At 42.1% G+C, this 25637-nt stretch overlaps 1 protein-coding gene across 3 annotated transcripts in view; it reads right to left on the bottom strand.

Annotated features, from left to right (window-relative positions):
• jak2b (Janus kinase 2b) overlaps window positions 1-25637 on the bottom strand; it is a 279703-nt gene that overhangs the window by 137292 nt on the left and 116774 nt on the right. Inside the window, exon 1 of one of the 3 annotated variants that reach the window (XM_072258214.1) lies at window positions 6042-6295. The exons of the other annotated variants lie outside the window; for them this stretch is intronic. The gene's annotated coding sequence lies outside the window, so the exon portion shown is untranslated. Of the gene's footprint in view, window positions 1-6041; window positions 6296-25637 lie in introns of those variants that run through there. 3 annotated transcript variants of the gene reach the window in all.

Below are 25637 nucleotides of genomic sequence, written 5' to 3'. Positions count from 1 at the left end.
ATAGCAATACAGTGAAATACATAATAAAAATCTACAAATTACTATATAAAACGGATCTCTACAAAGGGATCTCAATTAATTACAAATATAAAACACAAAATAACTGATTGCATAAGTATTCACCCCCTTAATATGACACACCAAATCTTCACTGGTGCAGCCAATTGGTTTTAGAAGTGCCATAATTAGTTAAGTAAAAATACATCTGTATCTGGAAGGTCCAACTGCTGGCGAGTCAGTATCCTGGCAAAAACTTCATCATGAAGAGAAAAGAACACTCCAAGCAACTCCACGACAAGGTTATTGAAAAGCACAAGTCAGCAGGTGGATACAAGAAAATTTCCAAGTCACCGAATATCCCTTGGAGTACAGTAAAGTCAATCATCAAGAAATGGAAAGAATATGGCACAGCTGTAAATCTGCCTAGAGCAGGCTATCCTCAAAAATTAAGTGGCCATGCAAGAAGAGGTGTAGTGAGGGAGGCTATCAAGAGACCTATGACAGTTCTGCAGGAGTTACAAGCTTCAGTGGCTGAGATGGGAGAGGCTGCACATACAACTGTTGTATGAGTGCTTCACCAGCTGTAGCTTTGTGGGAGAGTAGCAAAGAGAAAGCCACTGTTGAAAAAAAACACGCACATGAAATCTCAGTTAGAGTTTGCCAGAAGGCATGTGGGAGACTCTGAAGTCAGCTGTAAGAAGGTTCTATGGTCTGATGAAATCAAAATTGAGCTTTTTGGCCATCAGACTAAATGCTATGTTTGGTGTAAGCCGAACACTGCACACCATCAAAACCACACCATCCCTGCTGAGAAGCATAGTGGTGGCTGCATCATGCTGTTCGGATGCTTCACTGCAGCAGGCCCTGCAAGGCTTGTGAAGGTAGAGGGTAAAAGAATGCTGCAAAATACAGGGAAATCCTGGAGGAAAACCTGATGCAGTCTGCAAAAGAACTGCAACTTGGGAGAAGGTTTGTTTTCTGGCAAGACAATGACCCCAGGCATAAAGCCAAAGCTACACAGGAGTGGCTTTAAAAGCAACAAAGTTAATGTCCTGTAGTGCCCAAGTCCAGACCTCAATCCAATTGAGAATTTATAGCTGGACTTGATAGGGCTATTCATGCAATCTGACAGAGCCTGAGCAGTTTTGTAAAGAAGAATGGGGAAAAACTGTAGTGTCTAGGTGTGCAAAGCTGATTGAGACCTATCCTCACAGACTCAAAATTGTAATTGCTGCCAAAGGTGCATCTACTAAATACTGACTTGATGGGGGTGAGTAATTATGCAATCAATTATTTTGTGTTTATTAATTGCAATAAATTTAGACAAGTTTTAGAAATTTGTTTTTACTTTGACATGAAAGAGTCTTTTCTGTTGATCAGTGTTCAAAACGCTAAATTAAATCCACCATGATTCCATGTTGTAAAACAATAAAACATGAAAACTTCCAATGGAGAGTGAATACCTTTTATAGGCACTGGTGTATGCATATAAATATAATCTTGGGATTTTCTTTTACCTTACCTGACAGATCTATCTCATACCTGCTTTGCCATCCTGATTTCCCTCTTAAGAGTATTTCTCCTCTTTTCTATTTCTTAAGATCCAGCTCGATCCAGATATCTTAAATCTAAGGGTTCTTTCTCTTTTTTCTTGACCAGAGCCTCAGTATCCCTTGTCAGACAAGGTTCCCAAGATTTTGCCCTTCACCTTTAGCAGGAATATGCTACTCCTAGACACTTGATATCACACTTATAAAAGCTTCTCGCTTGCTATTCAGTCCTTTCCCTTCGAACAGGTTCTTCCAATTAAGATCGTCTAGATTCTGCTTAATTCCCCAAATTTAGTCCTGCTCCAGTTTAGGATCCTAACCTGTAGACCTGTCCTATCCCTTTCCATCACTATCTTATAACTAAAAGAATTTTGGTCACAAGAACCCAAGTGCTCCCTGAATTATTACTTCATGAGATAGTCCAACCTAGTTCCCTAAAAGGTGGATCAGCATAGCACCCTCCTGAGTAGGGACCTCTGTATTTTAATTCAGGAAAATTTCCTTGACAGACTTAATAAATTCAATCATGTCCGTGCCATTTACATGCTGGGTGAGCCAGTTAGTACTTCAGAAGTTAAAATCTCACACGTACAATACTATTCTTACAATTATAACCAATTTCTCTGCACACCCTGTGAAGGAGAGCACGCGGTGAACGCACTGTTTACATGCAGGCATTCACACGTGCAAACACACAAACATTGCCTTGTCATTGTGCTGTTGCTGCACTGAGTGTGGGCACTTCAGTGTCTTCAATATTCTAATAATGGCTCCTAACGTGTTGGCTTGATAGTGCCTTTCCCGCCATACACTTCAGAATATTCCATTTCTTTAGTAATGAGGATGTGTAACTGTGTATATATTGCTTGTATACTGTATTTAAGGTAGATTCTTCTGTTTCTTTTGTAATATGATTGTAACTACATTATGGGCTGCATCATATTCTAGTTCATGTGCAGTCTTCAGTTTACTTTGCGGGTAATCAAAGATGATAAGTCCCAGTGCCAATTAAAAGGAGCTCTTTGCCATCAGTAGAAGGAAGGGAGTGGTGGGGGGGGGGGGAAGAGAGGGAGAATGAGGGTGGGAGGGAGAATTCTATGGAACTATTTATTGTATTTTCTGGTAGATATCTTTTTCTAAATATTGGCAGTTTTCTTTTTGCTATTTTCACTAATTTTTTGTAAGTTTGATTTGTGACGTACCTAATAAGCACCCTTGAACTAAAGTACTAAGTGACTTGAGCCATTTTTCTCTTTGGTCATAATGCACTCCTCAAGTTCCCGCTGATTATTGTGGGGTCTATAATAGAGGTTCCATGATAGTGACCCTCCCTTGTTTGCTTCTATGTTCTACCCACATGGTCTCATCAGATAATTCCCCAAAGAATGTCATTGCTAAGGATTGCTGCTATGTCCTTCTTTATCAAAAATGCTACACTCCCTCCTCACTTGCCAGTACCTCTTTCACACCTGTAGCATTCGTATCACAGAATATGAAGTTGCCAATTTCTGAGCCACATTTCTTATGTTTATAACCTGTAGCATTCGTATCACAGAATATGAAGTTGCCAATTTCTGAGCCACACTTCTTATGTTTATAACACCTTCGTCAATCCATACTTGTGTGGCTTAGCTGTTAAATCTCAAGCACTGAAGTAAGTGCAGTTTAACTGAGTACAGTATTACTTTCCCTGCCTTCACTGGGTCCCTGGCTTTCACTGACTGCTGCTTTATCCCATGACACCCTCCTGCTCAGAGTCCCACCCACCTGTCACTCTAGTTTAAGTACTTCTGTGTAGCACTAGCAAATCTCTCTGCAAAGGTATTAGCTCCCCCTCTGGTTCAAATTCAACCTGTCCCTCTTGTACAGGTTACTCTACCTCAGAAGAGATCCTAGTGATCCAAGAAACTGAATCCCTGCCCCCTGCACCAGCTCTTCAGCTATGAATTCATCTGGCCTATCCTTCTATTTCTGACCTCACCAGCATATTGCACTGGTAGTTAACTGGATATTACTACCCTTGAGGTCCTGCATCTTACCTTCTTATCTAACTTTCAATACTCATTCTGCAGGACCTTGTCCCTTGTTTTAGCTGCACTATTTTGTACCAACAAGTTCAATGATCCCTGGCTATTCACCCAACCCCTCAAGAATTTTCTGCAGATTCTTCTGTGCCCACAGAATCTCCTGTCTGTCCCCATCGTTATCGGGTTTCCTATCACTATCATCCTGACTGACTACATCCTTTCCCTTGAACCCTGAAGAACATCCACCTCAACAGTATCGAAGGGGTTATATTGGTTAGTGAAAGAAACATCTGAGGGAAATGAACAGAAATGATATTTTGTTTTCAATAATTCTTAAACAGTTTTGGAAAAGTGTGAAGACAAGTATGTTTAATGTTGCAGTGGAAGGAATTGGATGGAGAGAATTATGGGGATGTCTGTGATAGGATGCTGACTAATGTTGTTAAACTATTACATTAAAAGCCACAATTGGAGACAGAAATGAAAAACTGTGTGTGCGTGCGTGTATGTGTGTATGTAGAGTGAGAGCAAGAAATTCAGTCCCAATGCTTGTAATGTGCCTGAATGAAAGATGAGATGTTCCTTCAGCTTATGTTGGGAGTTTTAAAGTTTGTAAGAATAAATTTAAATGAACTCTTCGCACAGTTAGATTTTGGAGTGTGAAAATTTAAAAAAAAAATGCAGATGCCAAAAAAATAAATAAAAATAGAAAATGCCAGAAATATTCAGCAATTCAGGCAGAATCTGTGGGAAGGGAATCAAAATTAATGCTTCAGGCCTGAGACTGTTCACCAAAACTCAAAATGTTAACTCTGTCAATTCATGCACACCAGAGTCCCAAAAATATCAGCACGGTACCGATCAGATCATCTGCTTAAGTTATACTGAATAAGTGATACATATTTGCCAGGATATTAAGGAGATAATTCCTTCCTTCTTCCTGAAAAAGTATCACAAAACCTTTTACAGAAAGCAGAGGGGACCTTGACTTCATCCAAAATAAAACACTTTCAATGTTGTGACACTCACTTAATATAGTTCTAGACTTAAAGTTCAGATTCTTGCTGTCAAAGGCAGCATTATGATGCAGCAGATAGTCTATGGTTTCTACAGATGTTACAGTTTCCTGCAAAATCTCAAAGACATGCTTACAGCTTAATTAGACACTGAAAATTACCACTTAACAAAGAGAGTCAAAGTGGAACGGATGGGTAAAAGTTGCAGAGAGAAAAGAGTATATAAGAAGGGGGCGTATGTTGCTGATGGGATTTCTCTGCCGGAAGCTTGCATGAACACAATGCAAATAAATACAGTAACTCTTTGGAGTGGGACATGAATCTAAAACCCTCTTATTTTGAGGCATATCACCTCATACCTTGCTCTAGGATATCAATGGCACTACTTTCAAACAGTTCTACACTTTCCAACTAAAAGAACATCTTCAGATGAAATCACCAATGTAGTATTTCGAATTTTCATTGGCTCATGACAATAATGTACCCTGGAATAAATTGCTACTCAACAAGGCTGCACTTTTGAAGCACAGCAGGGTGTGCTGCGTTACTCAGTGCAATTAAGCAGCTATACCGGAGTGTGACATTTCAAGTACAACAGGAAATATAAGTGATACTTCTAAGAAAAATGCATCAAAACACAGGCTTACTGATTTCCACCTGATTTTAAATGAGTGAAGACGTGTAAAAGTTCTATTCATCTTCTGAGTGCAGTGATGAATGATTATGAAGAAAAAACTTGAGGGTAAATAAAGAGTTTGTGTGGATCATGAAAGACAATAAAAAGACTGGCATGAATCTACAATAGTGTTTGAATACCCCCAGGAAGCAAAGCAATTACAGGTAAGCAGCTAGCAAGCTCAGTGTAGCATTTTTATCACTTCAGATATAAATAACTAATATCCATTATATACTTTATAAGTTCTGTGTGAAAGGGATAGAGCTTCAACAAACAAAAGAGGAAGCAAAATGGTAGTCATTACACAACTATTATCAGTATAATTTTGCCCATTATTCCCCTGGAAAATAGTTAACTGAGTGAAGTAGGTGGCATCATAGCTGACCTTTGCTTCCTGTAGGATTACTAGCCAGAAAACATATTCAGCAAATTGCAAAACAAATTATAAAGTTTTAAAGCCAGAAAGGAGAAAGTTAGTTTAATATTAACAAGACAGTGCAACTCAAGTTCCTATTTCTTCCTGCAACATTTGACAAAATGAAAATGGAACTCCATACTCAAACAAAACCCTTAAATATTTTGGATTTAAATTTATTAATTTGATTAATATAGACAGGGCAGATAAAGATTCAGCTGGATGTCTGATATGGAGATTGCAAAAACTGAAGAAGCAGTTTAGCAACAAATCAAATTTTAAAAGTTTTACATAAACAAAACCAACATTAAAAATGATAAAATTAAAAGAAAGTAATTGACAGATGGCAAAACTCACATTAGCTAAAATTCAAGCTTCTGCATTTGAAGTCATGCGCTGTTTGCAAACTAGAATTTCCACCCATTTGTGTTCGTTGGCCAATGCTTCGATATAGAACTGGAAACATACAGGTTGCCTGTACATTTAAGCATTTAATAATTTGCTTTGGTAGTCAGGGCTATATTCAGCATGCTGGAAGAAAACACAGCTCTAAAACTGCGGTAAACAACCAACCCTCTGCTCATTATCAGTCTATAACATTCGTCCGTCCGTGGAGATTAGAGAGCTGGAACAGCAGTAGCTGGTCTCCTCCCCTTCCTTTAACCGACCTCTCAAAAAGGATAACTGGTTAAAACATTTTTCAAGTATATTTTTAACCTCTGCCTAACCTTGCTTGTTTTGTTATGAGTATTTTACCACTGATGAAATTCATGAATACCAGTTTTCTTGTTCCTAAGATTATTGACAACGTGCTTTAGGTATCAATATGCTGAAACTTACAAAATGATTAACCTTTCAGTTTATTCTGTAGCGTCTCAAAGGATGGATGTGAAATGAAAAGGTCAAGCAAGAGGAGACATGCAAACATACGAACTCAACCTCAAATCTGACCCAGAGACATTTCACAATAAAGGTGGTAGTCTCCATCTTGTGCCTAGAAACTGGCTAAGCGAATATTCATTTTGGAGGTTTTAATAGAGAATAGCATATAAAGTTGGCACGTTGTGCTGTGTCTGCAGCACAAATCCTGTTGAAACTCTGTCCATCTTGAGATACTTTAGCAGGCACTTCCTGCCACAATTCACAAGAATACTAATGTCATTTTCCGGTTCTTTTGTGTGTATTATGATGTCATAAGTAAATGCAGCACATTTTACTTGCTCAACAGTGAAAATGGATGTTAAAACTGTAACTTACAACTCAGGCTATTATTCAACAAGTAGCAAGCAAATCACACTGAAAGCAGTGAGACGTGACTGAGTCAGTGAGAGGACATCACTGGGATATTGTTTAATACAGCAGTTACTGTTTAAAAATAAGGAATCATTCACTTAAGACAGAAATGAGGTGCTTTTTTTCTTGCAGGGGTTTGAGAGTCTATGGAACTCTCTTCGAGTCACAGATTAATACTGCATGGAAAAACGCCATTAGGTCGAACTCATCCATGCTGACTGACCACGCTGTTCCCAATTGCCTGTGTTTGTCCCATGTCCACGTAATTATCCAAATGTCTTTTAAATGATGTTATTGTACCTGCCTCAAACACTTTCTCTGTTAGCTCAATCTTTATATGTATCACTCTCTGTGAAGTCGTCCCTCAGGTTCTTTTCAAATCCTTCACCTCTTACCTTAAACATATGCTGTGTCATTTTCCTTCCCTTTACCCAGAAAGAAAAGAAACTATTCACCTCGTCTGTACCCCCTCATGGTTTTATACACCTTTATGAAGGTCACTCTTCAACTTTGTAGATTCAAAGGAATAAAGACATTGCCTACCCAATTTCTCCCCATCACCGGCAACATCTTTGGCATGCTGTTTAATTTAACGATGTATCTCCTATAAAGGAGGACTAAGACTGTACACACCAGGTGAGATCTCACCAGCATCATCTCCAGCTACAGCATAATATCCCAACTCCTATACTTAGTCCAGAGACTGATAAAGGGCAGCATGTCAAATGCCTTCTTTACCAGTCACTCACCACTTTCAGCCTACCGGCTCCTGGCTCCCGAACCTAGCTGACCAAAATTCTCCTGTAAATTCTGATAACGTTATTACCTAGTAACATACAGTATGTAAGCTTATAACCATTCCATGTAGATTCACATAGAAATTATTTATATAAGTAACAAATAACAAAGTCCCTGTACTGACTCATGTGGCACTGCACTAGTCACAGGTCCCCAGTCCAAGAAACAGTCTTTGACCATTACTCTCTGCTTCCTACCATTAAGTATCAATTATAAATCCAATTAGCTATCTCTCCTTGGATCCCATACAACCCTTCAGACAAGCCTTGCTAACATCCCACCATCCAGGAGATTCATAAGACATTGTTTCCCTATGCACAAAGCCGTGCTGACTTGTTTATCAAAATACTGATAGACCCTGTCAGAATTAACTCATGACAGGCTCACTGGCTTATTGTTCCGTGGCTTGTCTTTGTTGCTTTCTTAAATAATGGTGTAACATTTGCAAGCCTCCAATCTTCTGGAACTTTACCTGTGGCTGAAGATGAGGCAAAGGCCCCCCCAATTTCTGCCCTAATTTCCCCTCAAGGTCTGAGGACACACTTGATTGGGTCCTTGGATTTATCTACTTTAAGGCCACAAATACCTTTTCCCTAGTAACTGATATGTCGTCCAAGACATTATTACTCATTTCCCTCATTTGTTTAACATGTTATTTTCTCCACCGTAAAATCCAATGAGAAATATTCATTAAACTACTCACCCATCTCTTGTGGCTCCACGTAAACAACCATAATGATGTTTACGGTAAACTATTCTCTCCATAGCCACCCTTTCACTCAATACATCTATAGAAACACTAGAAAATGTCTTTAACCTTGCTTGCCAGATCCACTGCACCCCTTTTTTTTTGATTTCCCTATTAAGTGTACTCCAACACATTACAGTCATAGGGATTCACCTGCTCTTGATTGCCTAACCCAATGTTTTTCCTAATGAGAGCCTAGTATCACATGTCAGCCAGTTTACTCTAAACTTACCAGCCTTTCCCTTCATCCTCGTTGTAGCATGCCGGACACTTTCAAAAGCCTCCCAATTGCTAAACATCCCTTTACCAACAAACAGTCTCACTCAATCCACCTCTGCAATATCCCACTTAATGCCTCCAAAATTATACTCCAAAACACAAGCAATCCAATTTCTATACATAAGTGCACAAATACCCATGAATTCGTGATCACACATGTATTTGGGAAAGGAAACTGCCATTCTACCGGATATAACTAGGCTTTTGCTCATTGAATTCTATACATTTCCAGAGTTTGGCTCATTTTGAGGGTGCCCAGGCAAGTCCACATCTTCATACTCCTTTGAGTATTGGGAAAAGTTAATGCTAACTGACTGAAATGGAGAAGAGTACTAGTCTCAATGAATAACATCTACTCTTCTGTTGAGTACAAATATGTAACAACTACACCAGGCACACAGATCTGGAGCTCCTCAGAGAACAGTGAACAGAGGCAGTATGTACTGAGACTGCCAGCAAAGACAGGCTGATAGTGGGGCAAAATTGCAGTCAATGGGATGAATTGCAATGTAAAGGAGGGACAAAATTGAAAAGGATTATGAATACAGGGCTGAAGGTGATATATTTAAATACATGCAGTATATGGGATAACGTAGATGATCTTGTAACACAGTTAGAGATTAGCAGGTATAATGTTGTGGGCATCACTGAGCCATGGCTGAAAGAAGATTATAGTTGGGAGCTTAACATCCAAGGATACACATTGTATTGAAAGGACAGGTTGGCAGAGGGAGTGTGGTGGCTCTACTGGTAAAAGAAAAATGGAATCAAATCTTTAAAAAGAGGTCACATAGGATCGAAAGATGTAGAATCCTTATGGGTAGAGTTAAGAAACTACAAGGTTAAAAAGATCCTGATGGGAGGTAAGTACAGGCCTCCAAATTGTAACCAAGATGAGGGCTATAAATTACAACAGTAGATAGAAAAGGCATGCAAGAGCACAATGTTACAAATCTCATGGGTGGATATCAACAAGCAGGTATATTGGGAAAATCAGGTTGATGCTGGATCCCAAGAGAGATAATTTGTAGAATACCTACAGGATGGCTTTTTAGAGCAGTTTAGCATAGATAGAGGCTTGGTTGATTGGCAGGAGGCAAAGAGTGGGAACAGAGGGAGCCTCCCCTGGTTGGCTACTGGTGACTGGCGGTGTTTTGCAGGGATCAGTGTTGGCCCGCTTCGTTTTATATTACATGTCAATGATTTGGATGACGTAATTGATAGTTTTTCTGGCCATGTATGCAGACGATACAAAGATAGCTGGAGGGGCAAATAGTGTTGAGGAAGCAAGGAGACTACTTAAGGGCTTAGACAGATGGGAAGAATGGACAAAGTGGCAAATGGAATACAGTGTTGGGAAGTATGATCATGTGATTTTGGTAGAAGGAAGAAAAGCATAGACTATTTTCTAAATGAGGAGAAAATTCAAAATCAGAGGTGGAAAAGGGGCTTGGGAGTACTTGTGCTGGATTCCGTAAAGGTTAACTTACATGTTGAGTCAGTAGTGAGGAAGGCAAATGCTATGTTAGCATTCATTTTGCGAAGACTAGAATATAAAAGGAAGGATGTAATGCTGAGGCTTTATAAGGCGTTGGTCAGACTGTACTTGGGCTATTATGAGTAGTTTTAGGCTCCTTATCGAAGAAAGGATGTGCTGACATTGGACAGGGTCCAGAGGAGGTTCATGAGAATGATTCCAGGAATGAAAGGGTCATCATATAAGGGACATTTGATGGCTCTGGGCCTGTACTCATTGGAAGTTAGAGGAATGAGGGAGGATCTCATTGAAACCTATCAAATATTGAAAGGCCTAGATAGTGTGGATATGGAGAGAATATTTCCTATAGGATCAAAGGGCACAGCCTCAGAATTGCATGTCCATTTAAAATGGAGATAAGGAGGAATTTCTTTAGCCAGAGGGTGGTGAATCTGTAGAATTCAATGCCACAGGTGACTGTGGAGGCCAGTTGATAGGGTTTATTTAAGATGGAGGTTGATAGGTTCTTGATTAGCCAGGATGTCAAACGTTACAGGAAGAAGGTAGGAGAATGATGTTAAGAAGGAAAGTGGATCAGTCATGATGAAATGGTATAGCAGACTTGATGGGCCAAATGGCCTAATTCCATTCCTATGTCTTATGCCAACACAATGTCAATATCCCTCCATTCTATATACATTCATGTGCCTTTTAAAGCCTCTGTTGTACTTGTCTCTACTATCACCTCCAGCAGCATATTCCTGGCATCTACCACTACTTGCCCTTTCTTACCTTAAAAGCATAGCTTCTAATATTAGAAATTTTGACACCTGGGAGAAAGATATTGGATGAGTGCTCTATCTATGCTTCTCATAATCTTATAAACCTTTATCAGGCATCCCCTCAGCTTCTGTTGTACCAGAGTACGCAACCCATGTTTGTCCATCCTTTCCTTATATCACATACTTTTAATCCAGACAGGATCTGGTAAACCTCTTCTGCAACCTCTCTTAAGCCTTGAAATTTTTCCTGTACTGGGATGACTTGACATGAATGCAATACTCCCAGTGTTGCCTAACCAGAATTTTATAAAGCTGCAACATGTTGCTGTGGGATTCACAGACTCAATGTGGGACAGATGGGAAAGTAGTCCTGGAATTGCTACAGTCCTTCCATGCTTTACACTGAATCTATGTGTTCCAACAAACAGAACATAGTGGTTAATTCTATCGGGTTTTGTGGTTAATTCTGAGGATCGAGGCCTGAGAATCAAACTGGAAGCGTGGAAGTCAATATCCATTGGTCAGAGCTCCTGGTCTGTGAATCTCAGTGAGTCCGCTGGGGTAGTTGAAGGCCCAATGTCTGCATCCGAATTCCAGTCCGCTGGAGTCTAGAGGCCAAAGAATATGGACTGTCTTGGAGTTAGAGGACTGTGTATGTGCATGCGGTGTGGGGAGAAGAGGGAGGAATGGGGCTCGTTTTGTTGATTGCTGTGTTCTGTATTGTTCTGCTGAGCATTGTGGGCATGCTATTTTGGCACCAGAATGTGTGGTGACACTTGCCCATAGCATATCCACGGGTCTGTAGATTGTTGACACAAATGATGCAATTCACTGTATGTTTTGATGTACACGTGATAAGTAAACTTGAATCTTGAATTCTGAAGATCTATCCTGGGCCTAACAGATGGATGCGATCACAAAGAAGATATGCCACAGCTCTACTTTATTAGGAGTTTGAGGAGATTTGATGTGGCATCAAAAATTCTTGCAAATTTCTATACGTGTACAGTGGAGAGCAGTCTGACTAGTTGTATCAATGTCAGGTATGAAGCCTCAATGCACAAGATCACAAAAACCTGCAGAGGGTTGTAGCTTCAACCATTTCCATCATGGGCATAACTTCCTCGCCATTAAGGATACCTTCAAGAGGCAGTGCATAAGGAGACAGCATCCATCATTAGGGACACGCCCACCTTGTGTTACTACCATCAGGGATGAGGTACAGTAGCCTGAAGACAAACACTTAATACTTGAAGAACAGATTCTTCCCCTCCATTATCAGATTGCTGAACAGTCCATCAATCCATGAACACTAACTACCACACTTTATATCTTATTTATGTATGCTCTAATTTATAGTAACATGTAACATATAAGGGTACCAAGAGCAGGTCTGGGTGCTGGGCAAGCCTCTTCATGGAGTTTGCAGTGAGTAGCAGTTTGAGTAAAACTGTAGCTTCCCATAGATTGCTCACAATTCAAGGGCCTTGAAAATGTTGGCCAGCAACTTTGGACACTTGCCGTTATTTGCTCAAGGCTATGTGATAAGAGCCAAAAAGTTACAGAGCACAGATGCAGGCTATACAGTCCACTGAGTCCACGCTGACTATCAATCACCCATTTATACTTATCCTACACTGATCCCGTTTTAATCTACGCACATTCCCGTCAGCTTCCTTGCCTGCACTTGAGGAGTAATATACAGTGGGCAGATAACCCAGCAAACTACGCACATTTGTGTTGAAAGCAGAGCACTTGGGAGTAACCCACACAGTCACAGAGAGAATAGTATTAGAGGACAGGATTGAGGCTGGGTCATAGGAGCAGCGAGGTGATACATCTGCCAACTGCACCACATCCTAAATGCATCCAAAGCACAATTTTTTGGAAGAGTAGAATCTGAGTGTGGCCAGTTTCTTGTCACTCCAGAAATTCAGTCAGGCTATTCTGTTCAAAACTTGCCTTTGCACATTTGAGCCAGTTTCTGCACCAGGGATGCATCAGATCAATCACCCTTCTTCAGAACTACTAAAATTTAGAATATACCTTAAATTTCCCAAACCTGATGAAACATCATACCCTTGAGATGTTAATTCTTGTCTCTGCCTTTTTCCATAGAAGTTACTTTACCTGCTGATTATCCATAAGAGTTTACTATTTCCCACTCATTCATTTTACCTTTGAGACCATTTCAATATTTCAAGGCCCCTGCAGGTCTCAGAAAAGGACTCTTTCACCTCCATTCTGAAGCTACTAATCATAAAATGGTTATAAAGCAGAGTTATTATCACGCAAAAGCTTGGCTCACTGTGTTCATGTCAGTTCTGCACCAGATCAACTCACCAATTCTTAACCAGACTACATAGTTTTGTGAACTTCTCACTCTATATTTTCCTAATTCCCTCTTGAAGGCCACAATGGAACCTGCCTCCATCAGGCAGTGTCTTTCAGGTTCCATTCTCAGTTGTTTGGCATATGGTCCAGGTACCATCTTCAGCTCTGAGAACAGTGAGCTAGAGGGTCTGTACCAAGTGAAGCACCCAACGCAGGAGGACAGCATAAATCACTAAAGGCCAGGGTAACATTGAAGAATCACATTTAAAGCCAAGGTCTGATGGGCCTTATTGACAGAAGCAGATAAAGAAGATAAAAGCTGCTGCCCAGGCACATAAAGTAGCCAGAAGATGAGTATAGTAATCTGCCTGAAAAGCTGCAGCGCTGACTGTGTGTTTTCCCTTAGTGTAGTGCCATTGGATGTGAAACAACCAGGCCTCTCTTTTACTTCTCTCTCCTTCTTGTCTTCGGTTGTCCATCGAAATCCGATGACGACGTCCACTTCTTTAACGATGAGATCTTTGATGACTATATAGTCCTATCCTGGACCCACAAGCTCTATTGCAGGTGGGACATGTATATGTGGTAGTGGTGGCAACCATGGCTGCATTTCTCCTGGCTCTCTTCTGCTGTTTTTTGGTTGTTCTTTCCATCTCCAGATTACGAACCCCGTCCCTACACAGCTGCCGCCAAGTGTTACGGTCAGCAACAACATCCTCCAGGTCCTCGGGTCTGATCTTGCACTTCCTTAAAGCATTCTTCATCTGATCCTTATAGCGTTTCTTCGGCCCTCCAGCTGAGCGTCGATCATGATGTAGCTGGCTGTATAACACTCTGCGGGTTAGCCGACATGGGGGCATCCTTATCACGTGGCCCAGCCACTACAGCTGGGGCAGGGTGATCATGGCCTCAATATTCCTGCAGTTGATCTTTACAAGTATTTCAGTGTGAGGCACCCGCTCACGCCAGGTAATTCCCAGGATGCGCTGGAGGCAGCTTATGTGGAAGAGCTCCAAGGACTTGATGTGATGGCTGTAGGTTACCCAAGATTCACAGCTATAAAGGAGGGTGGTGACACAGACCGCCTGGTACACGGTGACCTTTGTGGAGGGATGAAGGCTCCTGTTCTGAAAGACTCTACACCGAAATCTCCCAAAGGCAGTTGATGCCTGTTTAATGTGGCTCTGGATGTCGTTGTCAATGCCGCTATTCTCAGAGAGAATGCTCCCCAGATATCCGAAAGATGGCACTATTGACAGCTTTTCATCACCAACAGTGAAGGCAGGTAGAGTGGGTGGGACACTGGTACTCCACTGGCAAACCACTTCTGTCTTGGTGGTATTGTCAGTCAGCCCCATCCTGCTGTACGCTCTCACCGCCACAGCAAGGACAGTCTGAATATCCTCCAGAGTATAGGCCACAACAGCACAGTCGTCGGCGTACTGCAGCTCCAAGACCCGCTCTGTATGGAGTTTGGTGGTTGTATGGAGCCTCCTGATGTCAAAGAGGTTGCCATCTAATCTGATGTCCACTGCCACACCACTGCCGTCTTCAATCTCATTGTGAAGATGCTTGGTAACACACAAGAGGAAGATGTTAAAGAGCACTGGCACTAGCACACACCCCTGCCTCGCACCTGTGTGTACAAGAAGGGCTCAGACTCTTATCCTCCTATGGTCACCCGAGCAGTCATCCCATCGTGGAACTCTTTTACTTACACACACACACACACACACACACACACACACACACACACACACACACACACACACACACACACTCACTCTCAATTTGAACAAATGCCATGATTCTTCTAAGCTCCACAATAGAAACATAAACCCTGGATAAATAATTCACTCGTTATGTCCTGCTAGCATGTAGATTGTTGTAGACCTGCCTCCAACCAGAAAGAAGGGGCTGGGCCCAGCAACAGCAGATTGTGTTCGCCTCTCAGGATATGAGACTGCTTTGGATAATCAACCTCAGCAAAGCCTATCCCATGAGCCAAGAGAGAAGGTCATCAACAGGAAACTCTAGCGTTCTACTAACAATAAACTTGGTGCAGACCTACGAGTTGAAATAACAGGTAATGCTTCACAGAAATAAGGATCTACTGCTACAAGCCATTATTCTTGACAATTACTTCCTTTACTGCAGTTGGTGCAATTCTGGATATGTATCAATCCAGTACTCACATTTAATTTTAAGCATCTGTGAGAGGAACTTTATCTCATCTCCGGGGAGTCTGAGGTTATTAAAACAAAACTGATACCTTTAGATTGAGTGGAGTTCAATACTGATGGGTGTGTGGTCAGGTTTTACTAAAAGTCAATTAACCAAGTGATTAACTAGTTTCAGGGTGTCAGCTTGGTACCAGTGATTTCTCTGTTTAAGTTTAAATAGTCAGGTGGTCAGCACTAGCTGATGTAATACCTCCACAGTGTGTCCATTTACTTAAGTTCTAGAGTTCAAGACCTCATTATCTTGGAGTATCCTTTAAATACTAAAAATCTGTCAAAGAACTTAAACAACTGGTAAGAAGCTATTTGACCCATTGAGTCAATGCCAGTTCTCAGTGCAATCCCATTAAACCCATTCCCCTATTTATTTTCCTGTAATCTCAACAGCTCCCAAGCCTCCTGAATTACGGACAATTTACAGTAGTCTATTAAGCCACCAACCAGTATTGTTTGTGGTTTACAAAGCAAAGCAAGTATCTGAAGATTTGGAAACATGAAAGGAAAACAGAAGATGCTGAGTATACTCAGCAGATCAGACAGCTTTTGGACAGAGAGAGAGAGCAGAAGAGTGAACAAATGTCTCTTCATCAGAACTTTCCCCTTTTTCCCTTTCCATGGGTACCAGTTGTTGAGGATTTCCAATACAATTTTTTTTTTAAACTTTTGGTAAACGTAACGTGTTGTGTAATGGAAAATATTTCTCCACATTCACAGACACATACCCACTCACTCACTCTGTCAAGAGCAGGCACATTATTTTCCATTGACCATTACACAAAACTGTTGAACATACTTTGACATACTTTGATAGATACAATGTAACTGCAGGCATTTCTCCCCCACCCCCCGACCCCAAGGGAATCAAATGCCTAAGAATATGTTTGTGAGAAATTTACATTTTATGCACTGGATGCCTGCAAATTCGAATACAAGTTACTCAGAAGTGCAAAGGCTATTATCATTGAACATCTAAATTTTAAAGAAGAACCAAGTTATTTCTCTTATTCATATTTGCTATAGTTGGTACCAATTAACAGATCACAAAATTAATATTTATTACTCATTCACAAGTAGAAAACATTCACACTTTTAGTTCTAATACCTGCTTTTAAAGTCAAGTTTTAAGGAAAGCATACCTCAAAAAAATTCTCCGTGCATTGATCTATTAGTCTGAGGTATTTGAGAATGAGTCTAGCATGTCACCCATTATGGTCCTTTAAGCTGGTAAGGATAATGTTACTTTTTTATGGCAGTTGTGCTGCTGGAAAGTGAACTGAAACTGTACACACACTTGCTTTCTGCAACTGGTTAAATTCCTGTGACTTTACCAATCAGCCAAGATTGGGGTACAATACTAGATTTGCTACTGACAACTTAAAAACATCCTGCAGCTCATACTCAGGTAGGAGTGAGACAAGCAACATTTTTGAGACAATGCATCAAGCATACTTTGACCTACAGATTCTTCAGCACCTGGAAAGCCACATGAAATGTGTAAGTGTACTGGAATGAACAAATGATATTTGGGGTGTTGAAGGCATGGAGTAGAGTTTAACTGTGCTCATGGTCCACAGTGTCAAGTGCAAGAGAATAGGCCTTGCTTTTAACATACCTACTAGGCCACATCTCTCCACGCACTCTGTTCTAGCAGAATGAGCTGAGATAGAAGTGTTAATCTTGGGGGTAGGGAAAGGCTGGTAATTAGGTTGAGGAAAGAGAGGCCTGAAGAAATGTTAGGAGGGGCTTTTGTCAACAAAGGTATCTGTATCTTAAGGTACTGACGTCTCTGTTGGGAGCATTGAAGGGGATGTAAAATGTGATTATGTTGGTTGGGGACTAGTACTTTGATGTGGTGTAAGGGCAGAAGGAACCTAGGTGAACAAAAAATATGTTTACCACTAGAAATTTTGGAATTGCCATTAATACCATCATTTAAAAAATTCCAGAGCAACTTAATTTATTGAAATTATTTTTCAGTTCCTGTGGGAGATTTGAAGTTGGTCTCCAGATAGATAGCCCAGATTTTCAAGACATAGTGCAGCAACCTTACACTATACAGCAACCAAATTAAAACCATATTTATCCTAATGAAGCAGAACATATTCCTATCTGTGAACTGAACAACACCCGAGTATGTTGCAAATATCAAGGAGATTCATTTTTTTAACATCAATATTGTTGGCACAATCTCAGATGAAGACAAGGAGTAAAAAAGTGAGATAGATCAGCTGGTCTGAATAGTATCACAACAACAACCGTGTACTCAACGTCAGCAAGACCAAGGAATTGATTGTGGGCTTCGGGGAGGGGAAGTTGAGAGAACACACACACACCAGTCTTCTATGAGGGGTCAGTTGGAAAAGGGTGAGAAGCTTCAAGTTCATGGGCATCAACATCTCAGAGGAACTACTGTATCTTGACCCAACACATTGATGCAGTCATGAAGAAGGTGTACCAGCGGCTCTACTTCATTAGCAATTCGAAGAAATTTTGTGGGGACATTCTGATTGGTTGCATCAGTGCGGTATGTAACCTCCAATGCTCAGGATCACAAGAATCTGCAGTGGGTTGTAGATTCAGCCAGCTCCATCATGGGCACTAACCTTGAGGTCATCCCCAAAAGGCAACATCCATCAGTACAAACTCTTACTATCCAGAACATGCTCTCTTCTCATTACAGCCATCAGAGGTACAGGAACCCAAGGATGCATACTCAGCATTTTAGGAACAGCCTCTTCCCCTCTGCCATTTGATTTCTGAAAGGTCTATGAACCCATGAACACTACCTCACCAATTGGTTTTCTTTCTACAGTATTTATTAATTTTATATATGTCTTATTATAACTTTTCGTACTTTTACCCATTTTACTGCTGCTGCAAAATAACAAGTTTCACGACATATGTCAGCGATAATAAAGCCTATTCTGATTCTGAGGTTCAGAGTCTAATGGGGGTTAAGATCTGTGGCTTTCAAGACAGCCAATCCAGAACCTTATAGGTCAAGGTACAACCTATTGAAGTAATTAAACTAGTAACTAAATGCCTAACTAAAAAAAATCTCCTCTGCCCATTCTCTGCACACTCATGTGCCTATCTAAGAGCTTTTCAAATGCTTCAATTGTATTTACTGTTCCTCCATCCCCGCTCCTGGAAGCGTATTCCAGGCACCTACCATTTCCTGGCACTCTTTAGCACATGTCCTCTAATCCAGGCAGCATCTCAGTAAACCTCTTCTCCACCCTCTCCAAAGCCTCTACATCCATCCTAAAATGGGGCAACCAAAATTGGACGCAATACTCCAGATGCGAACTAATGAGAGCTTGATAAAGCTACAACATAACCCACCCCCCCCCCACAACTCTTGAACTCAGTCAGTGGACTAATAAAGGCAAGCATACCATATGCCTTTTTTACCAGCCTGTCCTTTATTTCACGGAATCCTGGTTAACCCCTTCCATACTGGATGCAGCGATTCAGATCGACAGGTTTACTACACACTGTCAGGATAGATCTATAGTCTCTCAAAAGCAGAGGTGGAGCAGCATGCCTCATGATCAACTCTTCTTGGTGCACAAATATATCAGTGCTGTCCCAATTCTGCTCACCAGACCTGGAATACCGAGCAGTTCAGTACCATCCTTTTTACCTACCACAGGAGTTCTCCGATGTCATTTTGGTAGCAGTATACATTTCACCTGTGTTGGCGTGTGGCCAAGTGGTTAAGGCGTCGGTCTAGTGATCTGAAGGTCGCTCATTCGAGCCTCAGCTGAGGCAGCACGTTGTGTCCTTGAGCAAGGCACTTAACCACACACTGCTCTCTGACAACACCGGTGTCAAGCTGTATCGGCCCTAGTGCCCTTCCCTTGGACAACATCAGTGGTGTGGAGAGAGGAGACTTGCAGCATGGGCAACTGCTGGTCTTCCATACAACCTTGCCCAGGCCTGTGCCCTGGAAACCTTCCAAGGCGCAAATCCATGGTCTCACGACACTAACGGATGCCTATTCTATTCTAATACATCTCACCTCAGGCCAATGTCAATCAGGCTTTAGATGTAACGCCTTCACCATCATTTTGGGAGATTTTAACAAGGCCAGTCCGAAAAAAAAATCTCTGAGCAATTACCATCAACAGATCACTTGCAATACCAGAGGAAGCAACACACTGGACCATTGCTACACCACCATCAAGAATGCCTACCGTAATATTCCATGCCCTCATTTTGGCAAGTCTGATCACCTGGCTGTACTTCTATTCCCTGAGTATAGGCAGAGACTGAAGACTGCAGCACCAATAGTGAGGACCAAGAAGGTATGGACAGGAGAAGCGCAGCAGCGTTTACAGCTCTGCTTTGAATCGGTGGACTGGACTGTATTCAGGGCTTTGTCTTCGAAACTGGATGAGTATGCTACAGTTGTTACCAACTTCATTAAAACCTGTGTGGATGAGTGTGCCTACAAAAACATACTATACATTCCCAAACCAAAAGCCATGGATGAACCAGGAAGTACGTCATCTGCTGAAGGCTTGATCTGTGGCATTAAAGTCTGGAGACCCAGGCCTGTACCAGAAAACCAGGTAAGATTTGCGGAGACAACAGGAATTCTGCAGATGCTGGAAATTCAAGCAACACACATCAAAGTTGCTGGTGAACGCAGCAGGCCAGGCAACATCTCTAGGAAGAGGTACAGTCGACGTTTCAGGCCGAGACCCTTCGTCAGAACTAACTGAAGGAAGAGTTAGTAAGAGATTTGAGTCAAATGTCTTAATAACTCTTCCTTCAGTTAGTCCTGATGAAGGGTCTCGGCCTGAAACGTCGACTGTACCTCTTCCTAGAGATGCTGCCTGGCCTGCTGCGTTCACCCCCAGCAACTTTGATGTGTGTTGCTAAAATTTGCGGAGGGCTATTTCAAGGGTGAAGAGACAATGTTGAACGAGGCTGGAGGCGGCATCAGATGCACGGCAGCTCTGGCAGGGTTTGCAAGACATTACTTCACTACCAGATGAACTCAGTGCCTTCTATGCCCACTTTGAAAGGGAGAACACAACTACAGCTGTGAAGGTACCTGCTGCACCTGATGATCCTGTGATCTCTGTCTCAGAGGCCGATGTTAGGCTGTCTTTAAAGAGAGTGAACACTTGCAAGGTGGAAGGACCTGATGGAGTACCTAGTAAGGCTCTGAAAAACTGTGCCAACCAAATAGCGGCAGTATTCAAGGATATTTTCAACCTCTCACTGCTACGGGTAGAAGTTCCCACTTGCTTCAAAAAGGCAACAATTATACCATATCCTAAGAAGAATAATGTGAGCTGCCTTAATGACTATCGACCAGTAGCACTCACAGCTAGTGATGAAATGCTTTGAGAGCACGGTCGTGACTAGACTGAATTCCTGCCTCAGCAAGAACCTGGACCCATTGCAATTTGCCTATCACCACAATAGGTCAATGGCAGACGCAATCTCAATGGTTCTCCACACAGCTTTAGACCAGCTGGACAATACAAACACCTATGTCAGGATGCTGTTCATCATCTACAGCTCAGCATTTAATACCATTATTCCCACAATCTTGATTGAGAAGTTGCAGAACCTGGGCCTCAGTACCTCCCTCTGCAATTGGATCCTCGACTTCCTAACTGGAAGACCACAAACTGTGCGGATTGGTGATAACATAGCCTCCTTGCTGACCATCAACACTGGTGCACCTCAGGGGTGTGTGCTTAGCCCACTGTTCCACTCTCCATAAACACATGACTGTGTGGCTCGGCATAACTCAAATACCGTCTATAAATTTGTTGACGATACACCCATTGTTGGTAGAATCTCAGGTGGTGACGAGAGGGCATACAGGAGTGAGATATGCCAACTAGTGGAGTGATGCTGCAGCAACAACCTGGCACTCAACGTCCGTCAGACCAAGAGCTGATTGTGGACTTCAGGAATGGTAAGGCGAAGGTACATGTATCAATCCTCAGAGGAGTCAGAAGTGGAGAGGGTGAGCAGTTTCAAGTTCCTGGGTGTTTTTTTTTAAACACTGCTCCGGGAGAAGGGTCTGCACTGCGCAGGCGCGTGACGTAGCGTGCCAAGGTTCAAAAAGAAAAAATTTCAACGGTTCTTGTTTCAGTCGAAGCAAGCAGCTGAGAAGAAGGGAGTGAAGAAATCAAGTAGAAAAAGTCATTTTGTTTTAAACACTGCTCGGGGAGAAGGGTCTGGACTGTGCAGGCGCGTGACGTAGCACGCCAAGGTTTAAAAAGCAGAACACCATATACAGTGGCCATCATCAGAGTGGGATGGCTTTGGCTCAACAGGCTTCGGCGTGAACCGGCAGAAGCCAGGGTAGGTTCCGGTAAGTTTTTTGTTCAGATTGTTTAGTGCAGAGAGAGTGCCAGGCAGGATGTTGGAATGCTCCTCTTGCAGGATGTGGGAAGTCAGGGAACCGTACAATGTCCCTGACAACAACACCTGCAAGAAGTGCATCCAGCTGCAGCTCCTGACAAACCGCATTAGGGAACTGGAGCAGGAGCTGGATGACCTGCGGATCATTCAGGAGAATGAGGAGATTATAGATAGTAGCTACAGGGAGGTAGTTACGCCAAAGGAGCAGAGCACAGGAAATTGGGTCACTGTCAGGCGAGGCAAGAGGAAAGGGCAGGTACAGCAGAGTTCCCCTGTGGCCATTCCCCTCAACAACAAGTATACCGCACTGGATACTGTTGGGGGGGATGACTTCCCTGGGACAAACTGCAGTAGCCAGATCTCTGGCACTGAGTCTGGCTCTGCAGTGCAGAAGGGAGGGTGGAAAAAGAGGACAGTGGTAGTGATAGGGGACTCGATAGTTAGGGGTGCAGATAGGAGGGTCTGTCGTCGTGACAGAGAATCCAGGATGGTTTTTTGCCTCCCGGGTGCCAGGGTCAAGGATATCTCTGATCGCTTGCATGGAATTCTAAAGTGGACGGGTGACCAGCCAGATGTCGTGGTGTACATCGGTACCAATGACATAGCAAGGAAGAGTAAGGAGGTCCTGGAGAATGAGTATAGAGAGCTTGGTAGGAAATTGAAAAGCAGGACCTCAAGGGTGGTAATCTCAGGATTGCTACCTGTGCTACATGCCAGTGAGGGTAGGAATAGGATGCTCTGGAGGATGAACAAGTGGCTGAGGAACTGGTGTAGGGGGCAGGGTTTCAGATTTCAAGATCATTGGGATCTCTTCTGGGGCAGGTGGGGCCTGTACAAGAGAGATGGGTTACACTTGAACTACAGGGGGACCAATATCCTTTCAGGGAGGTTTGTTAGTGCTATTGGGGAGGCTTTAAACTAGATTTGCAGGGAGATGGGAACCAGAGTGCCAGAGCTGACAGTGTGGCTGGGGTGAAAATAAATGATGTTAAAAGTTCAAGCAAATCTGCTAATAGAAAGGTTCTGAGTGGTGGCAAAAATCTTCTGAGGTGTATAAATTTCAATGCTAGGAGTATTGTGGGGAAGGCGGATGAGTTGAGGGCATGGATTGACACGTGGAATTATGACGTTATAGCAATTAGTGAAACTTGGCTACAGGAGGGGCAGGACTGGCGGCTTAATATTCCAGGGTTCCAATGTTTCAGATGTGATCGAGCCAGAGGAATGAAAGGAGGGGGAGTAGCATTGCTTGTTAGGGAAAATATTACAGCAGTGCTCAGGCAGGACAGATTAGAGGACTTGTCTACTGAGCCCTTATGGGTGGAGCGGAGAAACAGCAAAGGTATGGCCACATTAGTGGGATTGTATTACAGACCACCCAACAGTCAACGAGACTTCGAACAGCAAATCTGCAGATAGATAGCAGGCAACTGCAGGAAACAAAGTTGTGGTGGTAGGGGATTTTAAGTTTCCACATATTGATTGGGACTCCCATACTGTTAGGGGTCTAGATGGTTTACAGTTTGTAAAATATGTTCAGGAAAGTTTTCTAAATCAATATATAGAGGGACTAACTAGAGGGGATGCAATATTGGATCTCCTGTTAGGAAACGAGTTAGGACAAGTGACAGAAGTCTGTGTAGGGGAGCACTTTGGTTCCAGTGATCATAACACCATTAGCTTCAATTTGATCATGGACAAGGATAGATCTGGTCCTAGGGTTGAGGTTCTGAACTGGAAGAAGGCCAAATTTGAAGAAATGAGAAAAGATCTAAGAAGCGTGGATTGGGACAAGTTGTTCTCTGGAAAAGATGTGATTGGTAGGTGGGAAGCCTCCAAAGGAGAAATTTTGAGAGTGCAGAGTTTGTATGTTTCTGTCAGGATTAAAGGCAAAGTGAATAGGAATAAGGAACCTTGGTTCTCAAGGGATATTACAACTCTGATAAAGAAGAAGAGGGAGTTGTATGAAATGTATAGGAAACAGGGGGTAAATCAGGTGCTTGAGGAGTATAAGAAGTGCAAGAAAATACTTAAGAAAGTAATCAGGAGGGCTAAAAGAAGACATGAGGTTGCCTTGTCAGTCAAAGTGAAGGATAATCCAAAGAGCTTTTACAGGTATATTAAGAGCAAAAGGATTGTAAGGGATAAAATTGGTCCTCTTGAAGATCAGAGTGGTCAGCTATGTGCGGAACCAAAGGAAACAGGGGAGATCTTAAATAGTTTTTTTGCGTCTGTATTTATTAAGGAAACTGGCATGAAGTCTATGGAATTAAGGGAATCAAGTAGTGAGATCATGGAAACTGTACAGATTGAAAAGGAGGAGGTGCTTGCTGTCTTGAGGAAAATTAAAGTGGATAAATCCCCGGGACCTGACAGGGTGTTCCCTCAGACCTTGAAGGAGACTAGTGTTGAAATTGCGGGGGCCCTGGCAGAAATATTTAAAATGTCGCTGTCTACGGGTGAGGTGCCGGAGGATTGGAGAGTGGCTCATGTTGTTCCGTTGTTTAAAAAAGGATCGAAAAGTAATCCGGGAAATTATAGGCCGGTAAGTTTAACGTCGGTAGTAGGTAAGTTATTGGAGGGAGTACTAAGAGACAGAATCTACAATCATTTGGATAGACAGGGACTTATTAGGGAGAGTCAACATGGCTTTGTGCGTGGTAGGTCATGTTTGACCAATCTATTGGAGTTTTTTGAGGAGGTTACCAGGAAAGTGGATGAAGGGAAGGCAGTGGATATTGTCTACATGGATTTCAGTAAGGCCTTTGACAAGGTCCCGCATGGAAGGTTAGTTAGGAAAATTCAGTTGCTAGGTATACATGGAGAGGTGGTAAATTGGATTAGACATTGGCTCAATGGAAGAAGCCAAAGAGTGGTAGTAGAGAATTGCTTCTCTGTGTGAAGGCCTGTGACTAGTGCCACAGGGATCAGTGCTGGGTCCATTGTTATTTGTCATCTATATCAATGATCTGGATGATAATGTGGTAAATTGGATCAGCAAATTTGCTGATGATACAAAGATTGGAAGTGTAGTAGACAGTGAGGAAGGTTTTCAGAGCCTGCAGAGGGACTTGGATCAGCTGGAAAAATGGGCTGAAAAATGGCAGATGGAGTTTAATATAGACAAGTGTGAGGTATTGCACGTTGGAAGGACAAACCAAGGTAGAACATACAGGGTTAATGGTAAGGCACTGAGGAGTGCAGTAGAACAGAGGGATCTGGGAATACAGACACAAAATTCCCTAAAAGTGGCGTCACAGGTAGATAGGGTCGTAAAGAGAGCTTTTGGTACATTGGTCTTTATTAATCAAAGTATTGAGTATAAGAGCTGGAATGTTATGATGAGGTTGTATAAGGCATTGGTGAGGCCAAATCTGGAGTATTGTGTTCAGTTTTGGTCACCAAATTACAGGAAGGATATAAATAAGGTTGAAAGAGTGCAGAGAAGGTTTACAAGGATGTTGCCAGGACTTGAGAAACTCAGTTACAGAGAAAGGTTGAATAGGTTAGGACTTTATTCCCTGGAGCGTAGAACAATGAGGGGAGATTTGATAGAGGTATATAAAATTATGATGGGTATAGATAGAGTGAATGCAAGCAGGCTTT

The sequence above is a fragment of the Mobula birostris genome, chromosome 5, assembly GCF_030028105.1.
Source record: "Mobula birostris isolate sMobBir1 chromosome 5, sMobBir1.hap1, whole genome shotgun sequence".
Lineage (NCBI taxonomy): Eukaryota > Metazoa > Chordata > Chondrichthyes > Myliobatiformes > Myliobatidae > Mobula > Mobula birostris.
This window is presented reverse-complemented; position numbering and strand designations above follow the sequence as displayed.